This window comes from Apodemus sylvaticus, chromosome 1, assembly GCF_947179515.1.
Source record: "Apodemus sylvaticus chromosome 1, mApoSyl1.1, whole genome shotgun sequence".
NCBI classification, from domain to species: Eukaryota; Metazoa; Chordata; class Mammalia; order Rodentia; family Muridae; genus Apodemus; species Apodemus sylvaticus.
The window spans coordinates 53,418,334-53,439,337 of NC_067472.1; the positions used below are offsets into that span (position 1 = coordinate 53,418,334).

General features: G+C 45.7%; 1 long non-coding RNA gene across 1 annotated transcript; it reads left to right on the plus strand.

Annotated features, from left to right (window-relative positions):
* Positions 1 to 4,491: 4,491 nt before the first annotated feature.
* LOC127690755 (uncharacterized) lies at positions 4,492 to 20,026 on the plus strand. The gene is made up of 3 exons (XR_007979185.1): positions 4,492 to 4,798; positions 15,976 to 16,097; positions 19,480 to 20,026. It is a non-coding gene; the product is annotated as an uncharacterized LOC127690755 (long non-coding RNA).
* The last annotated feature ends 978 nt before the right edge of the window (positions 20,027 to 21,004 follow it).

Below are 21,004 nucleotides of genomic sequence, written 5' to 3' on the forward strand. Positions count from 1 at the left end.
GACTTCAAGTATCCTTTCCTCCAGGATTCCTGAGGCCAAGTGTTAGTCCTGACCAGAGGTTCAGCTGCTCAGGTGCATTATGGGTCTGGGGTATCAGACTCAGGTCACCAGGCTTGGAGGTGAGTGCCTTCCTCCATCCATGCAGCCTGGTTGCAGCCTCCAAATTTTTCTTGGATCAAAAATGAGGAAGCTGCTGAGAACAAAAGGTTCCCAGTTCTGAGTAGAGAAGGGAGTGTGTGTGTGTGTGTGTGCAGAGGGGGAGTGGCTCCCTGCAGGCAGGGGCTCTTGTTTGTGTTGGCAATGATACATGTCTGAAATTAAATCTACGTCAGACCCAGATGTGTCTGTGTCCTTGTAATATGTTTTCACACTTTGCTGCTGTTACTAAATCAGCAACAGAAGATGAACCTCAAAGTGCATCTCAGTTTTTCCAGAATGTTTGTCAATGGCAGGTTTGCTGAACAAGGAAAGGGGAAAACATTTCTTAGTGTTGGGTGGCCTTGTAACTGAGGGGTCTCAAAGGCGCAGTAGCAAGAGGGTGTGAAGACCGATTAGAGGTCAGACAAGGGTGAGCTGACAGAAAGAGCTGAGTAAAGGCATTCTCAGGAAATGAAAGGTATGCCCACGTTCACCCCAGCCACTTTCCATGGAGAGGAGAAATTGATCAGAATGGGAGCAAGCAGGCGGCCATTTTGTAACTTACAATCAAATCCTATTAAAGGATAAGGGAGAGTTCACTGTCCCCTTCAGAGGAGACCACATTCCTTCCTGGACAGACAGTGGGAAGAAGGGAAACTGAGGGACAGTTTCTGGACACAGCTGCATAGGGCAGGAGGCTTAGGAGCAGTGAGGAGGACTTCCTGGAGGAGGGGGAGTTGGCAGGAGCAGTGAGGAGGACTTCCTGGAGGAGGGGGAGTTGGCAGGAGCAGTGAGGAGGACTTCCTGGAGGAGGGGGAGTTGGCAGGAGCAGTGAGGAGGACTTCCTGGAGGAGGGGGAGTTGGCAGGAGCAGTGAGGAGGACTTCCTGGAGGAGGGGGAGTTGGCAGGAAGGACTGGCATTGCTCACACTCCGCTCTCTTTAGAGTTCAGGATTCAAATTCAGGCAGAGGAAAGAGCAGGTTAAACACTAGAAAGAAAAAGGGAGCCAGGGGAGAGTGAGGAGACAAGACAAGACTGGGGAACCGTGAGCAAATGGTTGTCCCAGTGAGCTTTAATTGCCAACTCGACACAGCCTCAAGTCTCCCTAGAGTCTCAGTAGAGGGACTGCCCAGAGTGGACCGGCTTGGGGACTTGCTGTGTGTGTGGGCTTGTCTTTTGTTAACTGTTACAGGAGGTGGGTTAAAGCCTGTAAGAGCCACTGTGAACGGAACCATTCCCTGGGCAGCTGGTGCTGCTTTCAGACCGAGACAAGGGGCTGAGGTGCATGTATAACTTACCAAAGCAGAGTACAGTGAGTTTCTTGCTTCCAGGTTCCCTTCGTCCCTATCTGTTACTGGACATGGCTGGCATACTCCATCCTTTGCCCTGAACTTTGCAGCCCAGGGTCTGGGTTTCCTTTCCCCCAGGAGCTCTTTCCTATATAATCCAGACATTTTTATCTCTTTTCTATCCCCCTCTTTTTCTCTCTCCCTGTGTGTGCGTGCTCTTCCTCTCTTGTCCGTCTCCTCCATCTCTCCCTGTGTCACCGTCCCTGACCTCATTCCTTGGGACCAGTGAACCCACTTGAGAGCTTCTCCCCCCCCAAACCTGTCTTTATGTACTTTAATTTGGCTTGAATTGGATCATGTTATTGGCAAAGAATACGTATCAGGTGGTCTTGAACTGTGTGAGAAAGTTAGCTAAGCATAAACCTGGGAACCCGCAAGAAGCACCCCTCCATGGTTTCTGCTTCAAGTTCACACCCTAATTTCCTCCCAGGACGAACTGTGAACCCCTGGAAATGTGAGCCTCCTTTCCTCTCCTAAGTTGTTTTTGCTCACCATGTTATCACAGCAACAGTGAGCAAACAAATGAGAACAATGGTCAGTAAGCAGATGGACAAAACAAGACCAGGGAACAATGGGTCCCGGAGGGGAGGACACAGGCCTCAGAACCAGGCAGCTGGAGAAGCTCCTCCGTGGTCCTTTGGACTTTGTGACACAAAGGGGGCTAAGACTATCTGCCAAGCCCAGTGACAAGGTCCCTGCTGTCTGGCTGGGCTGAGAGGCGGTTCCCAGAAAACAGAATGGAATTCTGAGATTCTCAAATGGCATAGTTCACAGTCAGGCATGGAGGCTCACAATAGTAATCCCAGTGCGTAGGAACTGATGCAGGAGGTTTGCTTTAAATTGGAGGTTAGCTTGAGGTACACAGTGAGTTTCAGGCTAACATAGGCTACTGAGAAAGATGCTGTCTCAGGAAACAAACATTAACAATAAGACACAGGGTTTGCTGCAGGGCAATCAGCCATGGTCAGGCTCAGTTGTGGGTATTCTAGAGTCAGAAAACTGTACCTTACTAAATGACAGTGCGACACAGTGGTAGAGTGCCAGGCGCTGTGCTCATGTGGCTTCTAATCTTACTCCTTATTAATGGTCAGAATCTCAAACTTCAGTTTTATGGCCCGCAGAATGGGCATAGTGAGAATACCTACCTATATTTAATATGGTGAATATTAAATGAGTAGATATATTCTATGTGTTTAGAGCAGTGTCCAGCACATAGAAACTGCTCACTCTATGTTAGTACATATAGGTAATTATGTTCATTCAAATGAATGAGTGCCATATTAGGACAGGATATATAAAAGGAGCCTAAGTTGAAGGCAGAGAAGCTGCTTTGGGGTCAGCTGCACATGAGAGCTGTGTGGTGAGTGGTTGCAAGGGACGGCCTATGGGTGGTCATCCCTCAGGCTCTGGGGCCATTCTAGCAAATGATTAAAGCTGAGCAGGGGATTCTAGGAATCTTTAACCTACAACAGTTGATCAGAAGCATGGGACACCTGGACTGGTGAAGTGTGGGCCGTCCTGGGCTGAATGAGTTACTTCTCGTATTCTGACAAATACTGTCCAGAAGCATCTTAAGAGAAGAAAGGCTTGTTTTGGCTCATGGTTTCCGGAGAAGTAGTCCACCGCAGCAGGGACCGCATGGTGGTGGTGGGAGGGGCTTCAGCCTAGCCTGGGGCTCCTCGCATTGTGATCACAGACAGAAAGCAGAGAGTGGTACCCCCACCCCCCACTGAGCTGCCCTTAGTGGGTGACTCACTTCTTCCAGGCAGGCCCCGCCTCCTGATGGCTCCGGAGCCTTTAAATAGTGCTGGGGATAAAGTGCTTAAAATAAGGTTTCTATGGTAACACGAACCAAGCTGTGAAAGCTGACTCTAACTCCAGGTATTCCTGTCAAAACCGGATCATAGGATGCCCAGCTAGTGCTGGGAAATTGGTTGTTGTGGGAAAAGCCTGTACACACACACACACACACACACACACACACACACACACAGCCATAGATGTGAAATGACAGAACACACCTGATGAAAGTCATTCAGAAAAATATACAATTCCTCCAACTGTTTTATATGATTGAGAGAAACAGTTAAGTTCTCGAATTTCTTTCCCTCCCTTTAAATTAATAGGCAGAAATTAGGCACGGAAGCTCATACCTACATGCCTAATACTCAGGAGATGTACAGGATGCTGCAAGTTCAAGTCCAGTCTGAGCTACACAGTGAGTTCTAGACCTGAGCAATGGATGAGCTCCTGTCTCAAAAAACAAAAACAAATGAAAGATTAACAAGCATTGGTTGTCTTCTGAAAGGTCTGAATTAGAGTTAGACCTAACGTCTCTTGTACAGATTGAAAGAATAGAAAATACAGCCTAACTCCAGCCTTCTAAGGAGCCCCAAACACTTCATATTCCAGAGCCCGCCCTTTGTTTAGAGCTAGCAAAAAGGCCTTGAATAGGTGATCCTGGCCCCATAAGGTAACTGGAAATGGGCTAAGTTTATCTTGCTTCTGTAAACTGCTTACGCCATTAACCCTATCCAGGAGTTCACACAGCTATAGACATTCAAGAAAATAGGAAACTAATTAGTCCACTGAGCATGGGCTCCTCGCGGGCTCTCGATGCTAAGGAATGATTGGTTGGTGATTCCGGGCTTTGCTGTGAACTTATAAAAGCTGTCCCAATTCTGCACTCGGGGTCCACAGTCCCCTAACCCTGTGCGGTGTACGGCTGTGGAACCCAGAATTCTGGAATAAAAGAAATCCTCATGCTATTGCATTGAGACCGTTTCTTGCAAGTGATTTGGATGTCGCTTTCCGAGGCGTGGGGTGCTGGGGCGCCCTGTGTTTTTTTGGGGGGTCTTACAAGACCACAAAGGCAGGAGGAGTGTTTTGTCTCTACAACTGCGTCTTCTCTGGTAGTGAAGAGTTAGTGAGCCAGCTCCAGGTCCGCAGGGCTGTTAGAGGGGCTGCTTCCGCAGGGGCAGTAGGATCCCGGAAGTGAGTCACCATCTCTGGCGCTTGTGTTTCCAAACAGAACTGCAGACATCCCCACTTGAAGAAACCCATATGAGGCCCTGTTATTACATCGGGAGCTGAAGTCAGCAAGCACACTACTGTCAGCAGACACCCACAGGACATGACAGGGTTGTTTGGACCATGCCCCTCCCAATAGTTATGACCGGAACAGAGTGGAACGCCCCGCCATCATGACTGGCAGAAAACAACCACCGCAGCAGCACTGGTTTATGCAACACAGACCACGTTTCTGTCGTACAAGGAAGGCATTCTGTGGGCAAAAACCAAACCCGCTTCAGGTTCGTGGCTTTTGAGCACAGAAATCAGTTCAGTAATGTCTATGACTTACCCACTTGACGTCAACCGCTGTGTCTCGACTGTGGCCCTGCAAGTTGTCCTTTCTCAAGGACGCTATGTAACACGTTCAGCTTTGTGTGAGGTGGAAAGACAGGCTTTCTGTTCTCCCTCCTCCTTCCCTCTTCTCCATCCTCCCTCTCCCCTCTCCCCCCTCCTCTTTTTTCTCCCTCTTCCCCCTTCTTCTCCCTCTCCCTCTCTCAATCTCTGTCTCTCTGTGTGTCTGTGTGTCTGTCTCTGTTGCCTCTGGCCTTCATGTATACTTGCACTCATGTGCATACATCCCTAACCTCCACATACATAGAATTAAAAATAAAAAAGTCTTTAAAAACGTGTTTCGATATAAACTCGAGGACAAGAGTTTAGGGGAAAAAAAAAGTGTGGCTATGAGTTTTTCAAGGAAGCTCTACAGAGAGCCAGCCAGACTCAATGTGGATCTGGGCTCTCAAGAGAGTCACTTCTTTTCCCCTTCCCTTCCCTTTCCCTCTCCTCTCTCCTCTCCCCTCCTCTTCCTTTCTCCCTTTGATTCTAGTTTTGGTTTGTTTGTGTGCACCTGTGTGTTCGTATGTGTTGAGGTCAGAGATCAATCTTGAGGGTCACTGCTGACTTAAACCAGCAAGTCCCAGGTATCCACTTAGCTCTTTAAAAACTTGTCAGCAGGCCTTTTTTTTTTTTTTTTTTGACAGGGTTTTTTTGTGTAGCCTTGGCTGTTCTAGAACTTGCTTTGTAGACCAGGATGGTTCAGAACTCACAGAGATCTGCTTGTCTTTGCCTCCCAGCTGCTGGGATTAAGGGTATATGCCACCACTGCCTGGCAATGCCCGGCTTTTTAAAAAATGTGGGTTCTGGGGATCAAATTGATCCCCATGCCTGCCTACATAGTAGACACTTTACTGAGTTATCTCCCCAGCCCCACACCCTGCTCCTCCTTGCTTACCAGGCCCAGTCCACATCTGTACTGTGCTAACTTCCTGAGCTGATGACTTATTTGGCCGCATGTTCGCCAGATAATTGAGCCTCTTATAGGGATCTCTTTGCTACCTAAATGCAAAATAGTCAAGGCTTGGTCTATAGTCTCGATCTTTCTGAGCTCTAGATCATAATTTTCAAGTTTTCTTCAGATCCATTATGCAGGCCTCGTCCCCTTTCCTTTTATATATGTCCTGTTTCATCTGGAAGTCAAAGGTCTTGCCACCTAAGTAGGTTCCTTTGGCAAGCTATTTGAGGATATCCTCCTCCTTCATCTGGAGGACATCAAGGGCTCCAGACATTGTGAGAGTTTCCTTTTATGTTATGATGGGAATCAAGAACAACACTGCCTGGACCCCTTCCTGGACAACTGTCAGGAGTCATCTAAGAGAGGCTAAAGGAATGCAAGTATTTTCTGGAGATGGCCCACCATTTTTGCATGCCCTGTAATAGGTGAGCTCCGAGAGGCAAGGCCCAGAGAGACTTCATCTCAGCATTGCTTCTTGCTGTTCACATGCTTTTCCTGTCACCATTGCATAATTTAATGATTCCTGGGCAAAAGATGAACTTTCGTGAATTAATGCTTTTTAGATGACTTTATGATTTTATAGAATTCCTGATTTGATTCAAATAATTTAGGAAGAACGTTTTTTGGGAGATAATTTTAGCTGTTTTACTAAACAGATATAATAAAATCAGAATCAAGAATAAAATGTGCCCATTCCTCATAGAATAGTAAATAAAGGCTGCATAATAAGGAATACAATGAACTTTCACAATTACCCTAAGAAGAGGAACAGGCTTAAGACAAATTTGTGATCAAGAAGAAACATTCATTCTAGGTCAGGTCCAAGGATGAAGCCATGTGAAACTGTTGGTTTGAACTTATAATGAGCTTATAGAATGAAACTCTGCTTTGAACTTAGTATCGGCATCCTTCTTTAACTCCCCTTTCATGTAATATTTTATCTATGATGTAATTTTCTGAAAAGCTTTTGTCTAAGAAAGTATAAGAAGGTCAGAAAAAGGAATAAAGTGGCAGGCTTGGGATCTCTGCCCCATCTACCAAATGTATATGCATACACATCTGTTTGGCTATACATACGTGTGTCTGCTATGTAATGATCAGGTCAGTGTACCTGGAAAATCTGTCACCAGAGACGTGAGCCACCCCACCCTGGTTTTGTTTGTGTGTGTATTATTCTGTGTGCACATGTGTGTGGCAGCCAAAGGCCAGTGTGTTTTTTTTTCTCAGTCCCTCTCTACCTTATTCTTTCCCTTCCCTTCCCTTCCCTTCCTTTTCCTCCCCTGCCCTCCCCTGCCCTCCCCTGCCCTGCCCTGCCCTCCCCTTCCCTTCTTCCTTCCTTTCTTTTGTTGGAGTGGTCTTTTATTAAACCTGGTGCTCGCCCATTCATCTAGACTAGCTGGACAGACTGCCCAGGGATCTGGGTCTGCCTTTCCAGTGCTAGGATTATAGGCACATGCTGCTGCACCTGTCTTTTATGTGGGTGCTGGGGATCAGACAGTGGTCCTTCAGCAAGCATTTTGATAACTAAGCTCTCTCTCCAGTGTCGTGTGTGTGTGTGTGTGTGTGTGTGTGTGTGTGTGTGTGTGAGAGAGAGAGAGAGAGAGAGAGAGAGACAGACAGAGACAGAGAGACAGAGAGAGAGAGAGAGACAGAGAGAGAGACAGGGAGAGAGACAAGGTCTCACTCTGTGGCTCAAACTGGCACAAACCTGGCAGATAACCCAAGCTGATTTCAAATTCACAAACCTCCTGCCTCAGCACCCCAAGGGATGTGGTATAGTCATGTGCCTCCACATCTGGATCAAGGCTTAACACTGGAACAAGAATAAATATGAGGAAGTTACAAAGCCATTGTGGTGAATAGTTCCATGCATGCCACCTGGTACATGAGTACCATGGCTGTATTTTAACTAAAATAAAAATATACTTAACCCCCAAAAAGGACTTGGATATAACTCAGTTACCGAATATTTGTTTAGCATGGACTGGACCCCAGCACTGTGCCACTGGGCAAGGTGGCACATTTTTGTAATTCTGGGCTATAAGACCCTGTCTCAGAACAAAAACCATTTTTAAAGACTTATTTATTTTATTTATATGAGTACACTGTAACGGTCTTCAGACACACCAGAAGAGGGCATCTGATCCCATTACAGATGGTTGTGAGTTACCATGTGGGTGCTGGAAATTGAACTCAGGACCTCTGGAAGAACAGTCAGTGCTCTTAACCACTGAGCCATCACTCCAGCCCCCCCCCCCCAATTTCTAAAAAGGATAAAAATGTTTGAAAATCTTAGCACAAATCTCTTTGATGGATTCACAATGGAGCCACATTGGCCCAAGCACTGCCAGTAAGTTCACTTAGAACATTCTGGAGTGTACTGGATAAGTTCCGCTGCCCAAGGTGTCCTTTTCAGTATTTTAGGCAGATTCCCTACATGGGAAAAATCAGATGAACCATCTCTAAAGGAAAAGCTGGAAGGTGTGGGGGAGTGCTGGGGTATGGCTTAGTAGCTCAGTGCTTCCCTAGAATCTAAGAGGCCATGGCTTCTCCAGCACCACAAACCATCAAGCAAGTTGTCTAGACTTTCCTTTACCTCTGTGCGGGCCAGGGAGCAGAGTCTAGAAGACACACTGAGGACATGCCTCTAATGACTTGTACTCTGCATTCAAACTGAAAAGGGAAAGTGCTGTGTGGATAGACCCTGTGTTGAGAACTGGGAGATGTCTGTATAGACCAGCAGATGTTTGATAGCGAGGAGTGACTGTGTGCTTTGTTTTTGGCTAAAGAACAATGGAAAGGATGCAACAGTGTAGAACTGGCTAGAGTGCTGTCTTAGTCAGGATTTCTATTCCTGCACAAACATCATGACCAAGAAGCAAGTTGGGGAGGAAAGGGTTTATTGAGCTTACACTTCCACATTGCAGTTCATCACTAAAGGAAGTCAGGACTGGAACTCAAGCAGGTCAGGAAACAGGAGCTGATGCAGAGGCCATGGAGGGATGTTTCTTACTGGCTTGCTTCCCCTGGCTTGCTTAGCCTGCTCTCTTATAGAACCCAAGAGCACCAGCCCAAAGGTGGAACCACCCACAAGGGGCCCTCCCCACTTGATCACTAATTGAGAAAATGCCCCACAGCTGGCTCTCATGGAGGCACTTCCCCAACTGAAGCTCCTTTCTCTGTGATAACTCCAGCCTGTGTCAAGTTGACACACGAAATTAGCCAGTACAAGTGCCAAGGGCTTCTTGGGTGATGAGAGCACGGTGATTAACTCGTTGTATCTGTCATTTCACCCCAAAGACTCACAAACCAGACTGAAGTGTGTCCTTGCTGCTACTCAAAATTGCCGGAGCTGCTGCAATAACAGTACATTGTTTTGGGATGACCAAGGTCAGCCAGAGAGGATGGTAGCATTCTTTATTACAAACAGAGAAGTGGGAGCTCTCCACAGCCAAGGAGACCAGCTAATGTCACCGCACTCGGCCACACAGGCAGTTTCCTGCGCATTTTATGCAGGAAGTCTGGATCCCATCCTCAATTCCTCCTTAGGTCTATGTGGCTTGCCTCCAAAGTCCTTGGCTTATTGGGTTTCTTAAATACTTTTTTATTTTATGACAAAGCACCATGGCCAAAGCAACTTATAGAAGAAAGAAAGCTTTTAAGCTATATGACTTTAATGTCAGCACTTGGTAGCCAGAGGCACAGGGATCTCTGTGAGTTCAAGGCCAGCCTAGACTATGGAACAAGTTCTAGGATAGCCAGAGCTACATAGAGAAATCTTCTTGAAAAACCATGATGAAGGAGGAGAAGGAGAAGGAGGAGGAGGAGGAGGAGGAGGAGGAGGAGAAGGAGAAGGAGAAGGAAAAGAATGTGTTAAATGGGGCTTACCATTTCAGAGAGTGATTCCATGACCATCATGGTGGGGAGCATGGCAGCAGGCAAGCAGGTAGGTATCAAGGTCTTTTGAGATACCAAAGCCTCTGCCCAGTGACACACCTCCTCCTACAAGGCTGGACCTCCTAGTCTTTCCCATACAGTTCCAGTAACTAGAGACCAAGCATTCAAATATATGAACCTGTGGGGGCCATTTTTATTCAAACCACCACATTAAGTTACCTGTTGTCTCCAGCGGTTGGGCATAGGTGAGTTTACTCAACGCCCCCAGCTGAGCTGATTGCACAGGTTTCCTGAGAGTGGAACATCCTGTGGCTTAGCTTGATTCCTGTTTTCCATCCGGTGTGGTAGGGACTTCCCAGGTGCCTGACCTATGGCTATGATTGTTTTTTCCTGTTGTTCTTCCTAGCCTCTAGTATATATTCCTGGTTCCTCAGTAAAGCTCTGACATTCTCCTCACTGTCCCCAGGCCTATGCCCGATACTCGGTACCATGGCAGCACAAGCACTGTCATCGAGCAAAGAGGACACCGTAGTTGGGGCCAGGCAGCAGCAACTACTTGGAAAGTATCTACCTCAGTAGTGACCTCAGAAGACCCTTGGACTTCTTTCTAGAATATTCTCTTATTTCTTTCTGTTCAAATACTAAACCTTGAACCAAAAAGAAGAAAAAGGGGGCAGGGAGACAAAGGAAAAAAAAAGAAAGGAAAGGAAGACAGAAAGACAGACAGAAAGAAAGAAAGAAAGAAAAAGAAAGAAAGAGGGAAAAAGAAAGGAAAAAGAATAAGGCATTTGGTATCTGATGTTGAACTCTGGCCTCCACATGCACACACATGTATATAGGCACACATAAAAACAGTGTGCACACACACATGCATACACATGTATTCAGGCACACTTATTGACAGTGCACACACACATGCATCCAAAAGACTATAATAAGGGTAGGGTGACTCATACCTGTGATTCCAGTACTAAGAAGGCTGAGATAGGAGGGTTACTGTGAATTCAAAGCCTTCCTGGGCAACATAGGAAGTTAGTTAGAGCCAAATTTTGAGTCTTTATCTCAAAGACAAGCAAGTACTCTCCCATACCTCCCCCATGAAACAATTTTAAATTTCTTTTTTCTGGGAAAAAGTTGAACATTTCTTTTTGTAAGAATATGGGGTAGAGCTATGCATAGCTGTTTTTTAAGGACTTATCTCTGTCTGTCTTGTCCTCCAGATTGTCTGGATCTCTTCTCTTCCCTCTCCTCCCTTCCTTTTCCCTCCCCTCTTTCCCCCTTCCCTCCCCTCCTCTTCCATTCTGCCCAAGGGCTCATTTTCACCATAGTTCAGAATTCTTCCTCCTTTTACCTACCTCTCTACTGTCAACCACACTCTCCTCAGCCGCACCTTCTCCAGCTTCTCAGTGCAGAATGCTGACAACTGAGGAATGTGGGTGTAGCTACTTAGAGATTCCAATCATGTAACATTTCCTCACACAGCAATCAAATGGAGAATTCCATTTAACAAAAGAGATTTTCTTAAATGAGTCTCTTCCCCTCTGCCCCTTCTACAGTACAAACACTTACCGTCCCTTCACCTTGGCCTAACTGGTCTCTTAGCTCCCATATGCACTTCGCAGCCATTTGTAGATTAGCTAAGGCTTATGGTGGCATGGTCTTTTTCTCCTAGATATAGCTTAACCTGCTTGTTTGTCCCCCCCCCCCACACACACACAAACACATACACACAAACATGTACACTCTTGCACATATGTACATATTCGGTTGCAACATGGAATATTTATTATATGTCAGGAACAGTATGAAATGCTTTTGTCATTGAATCTTTAAAGTAACCCTGTGATATTAATGGCATCTCTTTTAAGGGATGAGAAAACTGATACAAAGGATTAAGAATCCTGGAACAGAAATTCATCCCTACTCTTGTGGGCTTCATGGCCACACCAGAGAGTCTTCCATTTAGTGTTGGGACTGAGACAGTACCTATATCCCTGCCAGAGGGTTCCCATTATACCCAGTGTTTTTCTCATTGTAGTATAGTTAGTTCATTTTGTGTTGCTATAACAAAATACCTGGGGCTGTGAATCTTATTAATTTGAAAGGAGGTGTTAATTAACATATTTACAGATGTAAGATCATGATCATGACACTTGTATGAGGGCTTCACCATGGATGGAATTACAAAAGTGATACCAGGTATGAAAGAAAGCAAGAAAAAAAAAGTCTCAGAAGGGCCAGGCTTCATCCTTTGCAATAAGCTATCCTTTCTAGAATTAATCTAGTTCCATGAGACCTGAATCAACCATTTTCTCATTCTGCACAGCTTGGTCTGAGAAACCTGATTGGGGCAACTTGGGAATGAAGAAATGGCAGATATAAATACAGAAAAGCTGGGGTCAGGTGGGCTGTGCTGATGGAGTGTACCTACTATGTTACCTGGAAACTCAGCTTTTATCATGTACAACATAAGGAGAAGTGTTTAGTAGGTTTCTGTAGGGGTGCAGTCTCAGACTTCTGTCATCCAGGAGACAGAAGCTGCGGTTGTAATTTTTGCATGCACACAGTGATTGTTCCTTTTGCACACAGTGTTCAATGGTTGGCATACTCACACTTGGACGAGAGAAGGCTTTGTCATGTCTCGGAGCCTCACCTGGGTCTGAGGCATTGTGGTCTTTGACATGATCATGTCCATGTCTACAGTGCATGTTTATTCAGTCAGCACTCCCTGCACACATTTTGTTTTTTGAGATAGGGTTTTAAGTAGCCCAAACTGGTTTGAAACTTACTGTAGTTCTGGATGACCTTACATTTCTGATCCTTCCACCCCTACATCCCAGTGCAACACCAGGTCTGATTTTATGCAGTGTTAGGGACTGAATTTAGAGCTTTGTGCATTCTGGGCAAGCATTCTTAAAACTGAGTTACATCCCCAGCTCCAATACCATTATACTGGAAACCCAGCTTATAAAATACAAGAGTTTGGAGGATTCATTCTAGCTATTTCCAAGCTGTAACAGTAGCTAGAGATTTTCCCAGTTTAAAGAAGAAAGGAGGTTGGTGGGGGAAGAAAGGACATCTGTGAGGGATTCAGCAACCACCCATCCACACTCCACTGTGGATATCAAGAGATGATGACATTTCAGAAGTCTCCAGGCAACCAGAATCTGGGGGATCTTCCTCCACACCTTTGGACAAGGCCATGAGTTCAGGATGTTACCAGCATGGCTGCGTCAAGATGCCCTAACTAGAGCATTTCCCCACAGTGAAGACTCAAGTTCCAGGCAAGGCAGTGTCTCCTGTCAGCTGCACAACCTTAGGCCATCACGTCACCTCTCAGGCCTCAGCTTCCTCATCTGAGGACAGGACTCTACAGCCCTGGGCCTGCCCAGCCTACTCAACAGGGATGTTGTCAGTTTCAGCCATAAGGTGTCAACAGCTCTGTGTAAGTTCTCTGGCAGAGTGCCCAGCACCACACTATGGAGTGACTCGGACCCTAAGAACGCTCTAGTCCATTACCAGGAAGCATGTGGTGTTTTCTAGTCATGAGCTAGCTATAGCAATCCTCCACTTCCTCCCCTGGCCTGTGACAGCCCATGATTTCCTCTAGTTGAGAAAGCAGTCTCAACTATGTAGCCATGGGGCAGCAAAGGGACTTTGCCCTCAGAGCAGTGGAGCCTGTGACCATGTGTCATTCCACTAACCTCATAGCTCAGCTGGTCCTGAGCCCCTGCCTTACAACATCCTGGGGTCTGTGCTGGGGCACGATCTTCAACCCCAGGAAGACTGACCTGCTCTGTGTGTCTCCCATGTGGGAGCAGACAGAGCTGGTCTTAATTAGATGAAGATAGGGAAATCTACGAGGCAAGCAACAGAAAGAAACTAAGAGAAGCAGAACATGGTCAGACGTGCAAAGTAACAATGCCAGAAGCATTAATATTCAATACTTAGGCTTCCTGTTTCCCTCCCTGCAGCATCCTGTTCATAGCCCCACAGGCCAAGACCGCTGCAGGTATAAGCCACCATGTTCAGCTTCTGTTTAGACTTAAAAATAAAAACCAAAACAACAAAAAACTAGCTGATCATTAGTAAAGGTACATACTTAGAAATAGACTTATTCTTTTTTTAAAAGAATTATTAATTTGTTTTATGTATATGAGTACACTGTCACACACCAGAAGAGGGCATCAGATCCCATGTGGTTGCTGGGAATTGAACTTAGGACCTCTGGGAGAACAGGCAGTGCTCTTAACCACTGAGCCATCTCTCCAGCCCGACTTATTCTTAATTATGTGTATATATGTGTTTGTGTCTGTATCTGTGTGAGTGCAGGTACCCTCAGAGTTCAGATGAGGGCATAGGCTATCTTGAATTACACAGTTGTGTGATGCCCAGTGTGGGTTCTGGGAACCAAACTCACATCCTCTGCAAGAGTAGTACATGTTCTGTCTTTTTTTTTATTTAAAGATTTATTTTTAACTTGTGTGTGTGTGTGTATAAATATATATATGTATACATATATGTGCGTCTCTGTGTCTCTCTCTGTGTGTATATATATGTATACATATACGTGTGTGTGTGTGTCTGTGTGGTTATGGGGAGCAGGGTATATGTACAAGAGTGCAGGCACCTGAAGAGTCCAGAAGAGGAAGGTGATCTTGGAGCTGAAGTTACAGGTGACTGAACTGTCTGATGCAGGACTCAAACCTGTGTCCTCTGTAAGAGCAGTATGTGCTCCTCCTAACCACTGAGTCATTTCTCTAGATCTGTAGAACAGTTTTAGCTTTAACTACTGAACATTCTCTCCAACTCCTAAAACCTCACATTTTTATCACACAAATGTTACTTCCTATCCCTAACTGAAAATTTCTATTCTTCTTTAGTGCTTGCTTCGCACTAATTTTTTTTTTTTTTTTTTTTTTTTTTTTTTACCATTTTCTACATTTGGACAACAGAAGAGGAGAGTCTATTAAATGATAAAAAGGAGGAGGAGGAGGAGGCAGAAGGAGGGAAGAGGAAGAGTTCAGAAAAGCCTCCACCCACCCTCACCTCTCAAATAAGCTCAGGCGGAAGTAGGGTGTTTTCTGGTGCCTCTGTGTAGTGGGATCCCGGGGGACCTCAGCACGTTGTAAAGTCTTCTCTGGAGAGTCAGCTCTATTGCAGCAGAGGCCTAGAGTCTGCCAGGAAGGCTGGGTGGGAGAGAGCAGGTGGGGGGAAAGCACACTGGGAAGAAAAAGTGTCTCTAGTGGTGGCGTACACCTGTAATCCCAGCACTTGGGAGGCAGAGGCAGGCAGCTTTCTGAGTTCAAGGCCAGCCTGGTCTACAGAGGGAGGTCCAGGACAGCCAGGGCTACACAGAGAAACTGTCTTGAAAATAAAACAAAATAAAATGAAAAACAAAGTGGGGAGGACACAATAAAAAAAGAAAAACAGTGACAGTAAAAGCCAGAGTTTGGGCTTCGGATAGCTGTCCACTGTTCCCAATTTTCTGCCACTTTCTAACTAGACACAGAAGGGTCCTTCTTTGCTTAAACACAAGCTTTATTGTTCAGAGCTACTTTCTATTGACCAAAGAACTCTGAAGTTCTTGGAGTTTTGTTGTTTTATTTATTTTTTTCTGGATTGTCTTGTGTGGAACATTTTTTCCTTCACATGTGTGTGTTCTGTAATGTGTATAATCGAGCTTAGATAGACACCATGGATATTTATACATGTGATATGTGTGTGTGTGTGTGTGTGTGAATGTGTGCCATGACATATGTGGAGGTCAGAGCACAACCCCATAATGGGTCTTTTGGTTTCCATCTTCTTTAAGGTGGGGTCTCTATTTTGGTCTCTGCCATGCTGTGTAGACCAGGCTGGCTCATGATTGTTTCACTCCCATCTGAAGAAAGCACTTTTACCGGCCTGTAATCGTGAATTTCTTTTCTTTTTTTTTTTTTTTTTAATATTTTTTCATGCATGTGAATGTCTTGCATACATGTATGTCAGTATACCACACACATGAGACACATCCCCTCTATCTGGAGTTACAGATGCTACCAGTGGGTCCTGGGAGTCAAACCCAGGGCTTTTCCAAGAGCAACAAATGCTCTTAACTACCGAGCAACCTCTGGAGCAACCTCTGGAGCCCAGTTCTGAACGTCTGGTCCTCAGGCCCACTCGCCCACAACTTTACTTTTGCCTTTTTCATTTCTTTCAATTTTCCTTTCTCTTTTGCCTGGGAAGATTCCAGTGAACACCCCAAACTTGGTTCTTTACCAACGCATGGAGTCGAGGAAGAACCTGGACAAAACCTAGGAAGCAGACGTATTGTGGTCATCTGTCTGCAGCGGTCATTTTGTCATTTTGTAAGTACCAGACAGACTGCAAGGCTTAAAAACACACCCACAGCTAGGCTCCAGTGGCGGGACCTAAGGGCTGAGGTGGAAAAATTGTTAATTACATGTGGACTGGTCCAAAATAAAGCCAGCCCTGAATCAACCAGAGCTTTGAGGTAGCTGAGCAGTTGGGTCTGTCATTGACACCTGCGTCACTGCTTCCGTCCCTGTGATGATGACTTGTTCTCCACTCTCCATTTGCAGTCTGTTCACATGGACACCAGGCCCCTGCAAGCTGTAGCAAGAAGTACCGGAATGTGACTCACACACACACACACACACACACACACACACACACACACACACACACACACACCGCAGATGGAACTCCCAGTCAAAGGAGGGAAATTCTTAACAATTTGGGGAGTGGATTCTTGTCCTATGGCTGTCAGAACAAAGCCACAGACTAGGGAAAGGGACTTAAAGCACTGAGTGTTTATCCTCCTGCACTTTGGGAGAATGAGCGTGTGAACTCAGGATGTGAGCGGAACAGCCCTGGAGCCTCTGGAGGGTTTAGGGGAGATCAGGCCTAGCTCGGGATTCTTCTGGGATTTGGTGGCTGCTGTTATATCCTTGGCTTTCTGTGGTTTGACCTCCCTCTTCTCCCCTTCCCCACACTTCCCTTCCTCTTCCTTTCCCTATTTTTTGTTTTAAAAAATTTAAACTATACTTATTTACACATTTGTTCACGTGTGTGTACACACATAGAGGTCAGAGTTCATGAGAGTCTGTTCTTCCTCTTCACCATGAACCAGCTTATTAGGTTTAGCTGCAAACACCTTTCCCTGTGGGAACCTCAGTGGCCTTCTTTTTTATTTTGTTGAGGCAGGGTCTTGCTATGTGGCTATGACCATAGTGGCACTTGCTATGCAGCCCAGACTGGCCGCACAGCAGTCCTCTAGACTCAGCTTTCAAATGCCAGGATTCATTTTTTAGAGAGGGTCTCACTTTGTAGCCCCAGCAGGCCTTGAACTCACAGAGATCCAGTCCCTGCCTTCTGAGTGCTGGGCTTGCAGACAATGAGCCACAATGGCTGGCTAAACGTGGACTGATTCCTTCCCATCCACGCAGTAAGCTCTCTTGTGTCACTGCTTGCTTAGGAGCAGATGGCACAGCAGCGCAGGAGCAGATTATCCTGGTGTTTCTATGATAAGGAGAACAAATGGACAGAACAGACAAGATCATATGAAGGAATGACAGGAGCTGGAAAGAAAACACAGTAGACGTGATGGCAAGGCCGAGTGGCAAGATTAGACTTAGAAAGGAGAGGTTTCTGCAGAGGTGACATTTAGACAGCAGTCCGAGTGCAAGGAAGGGGCCAGCAACACAGGAGACAGCGAGAACAAGATGCCAGTGTGGGGATGATTTTATCCAAAGCACAGAAAGGTGGCTGCCATGGCTGGAACATGATGTGCACGCAAGGTACCTGACAAGCCTCCCGCTGGACCAGGAGCTGCGGGAGGAGCCACAGTGTTTATTCCAAGAGCCAGGGGTCTCAGCTATGTGTTTACGGGCTCACGCTGGGGCTGGAGATGTGACTCACTTGGTAGAGCACTTACCCAGCACGCACAGAGCCGTGGGTTTGATCCTGCTATGTAAACTAGGCATGGTAGCACATGCCTGTAGTTCCAGCATTCTGGAGGCTGAGGGAGGAGGACTAGAAGTTTGTGGCCATTCTAGGCTACAAAGGAATTCAAGGCCGGCTTAGGCTATAGGAGACCCTTTTTCAGATAGATAGATAGATAGATAGATAGATAGATAGATAGATAGATCTCCCCTTGGCTACTGGGGAGCAGTAGGCTGAAGAAAGGAAGATTGGAGAGAGGGTGCTTTAAAGGGATACTGCTGCAGAAGAAGGGAAGGAGGTGGTAGCTGGGCCAGGGCTGTGGAGACAGAGGGGAGGGTGGATTGAGTATTTTCTAGAGGTATCAGAGCTAACCTCCCTGATTAACTTTCTATGGAGTGAATGAAGGAGGAAGTTGGTAAAGGATCTTAGGTTTTGGAATTAAGTTGACTGAGTTTCTACCCCACTTCCTATTTTATATTTAAGCTCATTCTGTAACCTTAGCATCTTGGACTTGCTTTGTAATCAGTCCATGCTGGCCTAGAACACATGGAAATCCTTTTGCCCCTGCCTCTCAAGTACTGTATTACAGGCATACCACCATACCCAGCTTCTACCTTTGTTTTAACTGGCAAAATACTTCTCTCATTTCAAAGGGAAGAAAAAAAAAGTTTATTCTTGAGCCAAACATGAGTGCCCACGGCTTGGGATCGCAGGTGTACCTTGTTCCAAACAACATGTTCCATGTGGAAATGGCTTCATGATGTTTTTATAGTTTTATAGATAAAAAGAAAGCCATACATAAATAAAGGCATTCACATACGCTGGAGAGATGGCTTAGTGGTTAAGAGCACTGGCTGCTCTTCCAGAGGACCCAGGTTCAATTCCCAGCACTGACATGGCAGCTCACAGCTCTCTGTAATTCTAGTTCCAGGTGATCCGATGCCCTCACACAGATATGCATGCAGGCAAAACACCATTGCACACAAAATAAAAATAAATAAGTCATTAAAAAAAACCTTTCAAGGTCTTTAATCCCAGCACTCTGTATGCAGAGGCAGGCAGCTCTCTTAATTCCAGGCCAGCCTGGTCTACAGAGAAAATTTCTGACATCCAGGGCTATACAGAGAAACCTGCCTTGAAAACAAATCAAAACAACAACAAGGCTCACAAAAATATAATAAAAGAAAGGAAAGAAAGAAGGAAGGAAGGAAGGAAGGAAGGAAGGAAGGAAGGAATTATTGCAGGTCTTCAGTGCTATTTGACGGCAGGCATTCTTAGCTTTGGGGTTGGTGGAAACTAGTGATTTGGTAAGTTGATGTTTAACTAAATTTCCACACAATACTCACAAGGATATCACTAGGTCAAACACAAAGGTGGGCAAGACATGGTATTAAGGGCTAATCTGGTTGTAATCATCGGGCTGTGGACCTGCAGCATTCCCACTCTCCACAATCAGGAAGTTCCTTGCAGTCGCTCCTCTTTTCAGAATTTCTTTTCTCTTTCTTTCTTTCTTTCTTTCTTTCTTTCTTTCTTTCTTTCTTTCTTTCTTTCTTTCTTTCTTTCTTTCTTTCTTTCCTTCCTTCCTTCCTTCCTTCCTTCCTTCCTTCCTTCTTTCTTTTTCTTTTTCTTTTTTTTTTTTTGCAGAATATCTAACATAGGCTTTCCCTACCAAGAACTTCACTTTATGGTTTGTAACAGAGAACTCAGCATTAATCATTTTAACCATTTCCTTATGGATGCCACTCCAGTTCCAGAGCTAACAGTTTTGTTATTTGTATTTTCCAGGAGAATAATTAGTGCACATTTTATGAAAGCAGGGTGTGGAAGGTACCTGTTGGGAGGTCAGTACTACGGCAGGTAAGACCTGTCCTGTTTCCTCCAGCTGCTTGTAGTAAGCAGAAGCAGAGTGGGTTGCTGGTGGTGGCCGGTGGGGGGAGGTTTGCAGATATTTTTCTTCTGCTTCTAGCTCTGCAGAGGGTGGGGAAATCCTTGTGCTGTTCATGAATAATCTCTTGACCTTGCTTAGGACGATACCCAGTGCTCTGCCCTTCCAGGCTCATCAGTACACAAGCCCCAGGAGGCGTCTGAGTGGAGTCAGGTTAAAATCCTTTGGACACTAACTGAAACTCTGATCCCTGTGGTTCATGACAGATCATCAATTATGGAAAGGTCTGATGACCGCTAACTGCATTCCCGTCTCCTCCAGCTGAAACTATAGAGGGTCGAAGACCCGGATTGCTGAGCTCTGCACACAGTGGGAGGAGTGGGGTGGGGAGGGACACAGAGAATGGCTCACCAAGAGACTCTGGCTTCTAACAACCGGCTCAAGAGAAGTTCCTACTGATTAAATTAATAAACTGAGCTCAACAAATTGACCATGCTCTTTTCCTTTAAAATTACATTTATTTATTTATTTACTTATTCTTTCATTCATTTGAGACAAGGTCACATTGTGTAGCTCTTGCTATCCTGTAAATTGCTAGGTAGATCAGGCTGTCCTCAGTCTTACAGAGACCCACCTGCTTCTGCCTCCTGAGTGCGGGAGCGGGGGGAATAAAGAGATGTGCCTTCATGCCAGGCCACACCCAGATTTGTAAAGCAGTTTTCTGTGTCACTCTACATTCATAGAAATGGTAACAATGTTGGCTTACAGGTGATTTAGTTGGTCTCCTCCCTGGGACTCAGCAGTGGCCTGCTCCCACTAGGTGCACCAGGTAGCGGAGAAAGGACTGCCTGCACACTCCCCTCCCCCTTCCTATGTGTTTCCACCTGGCCTCTCTTTCTCTCTCTGTCTTTTCTGTCCCCCTTCTCTACCCTCATGGCTCTGTCCCCGTCTGTCTGCTTGTCTGTCTGCTTCTAACCCTTCTCTAGGCCCTCACTCTCTTTCCTTCCCCCAAACAAACTTTCTTTATACCAGGTCTGTCGTATGGTGTGATTTCTCAAGGGGACACCTTGGCATGGGCCCACCAGGTACCCTAGCCCGCTGCTGCATTATACTTCATCCCAAATAGTACATTTTAGCATTTTTTCAATCTTTTCTTGTGTAGGTCCGAGTGTGGTGATGCATTTTCTGAGAGTTCCTGTTGCCTTCAAAGGGACTGAACTTTCACCAGACCCTGTAGACAGCCTGTGATCTTCCTGTTTACTCAACTTGTCTTAAAGAGAACAATGTAACAAAGTCACTATGCTTTGGATTTTCCCTGAAGTCACCATTTTCAGCCTAAACTAAATACCTAGTTTTAATCTGAAAATATATACTCTTCCATTCCCCTGACCCAAAGTATTGTCAATGTTGTGGTAATCATTTGCT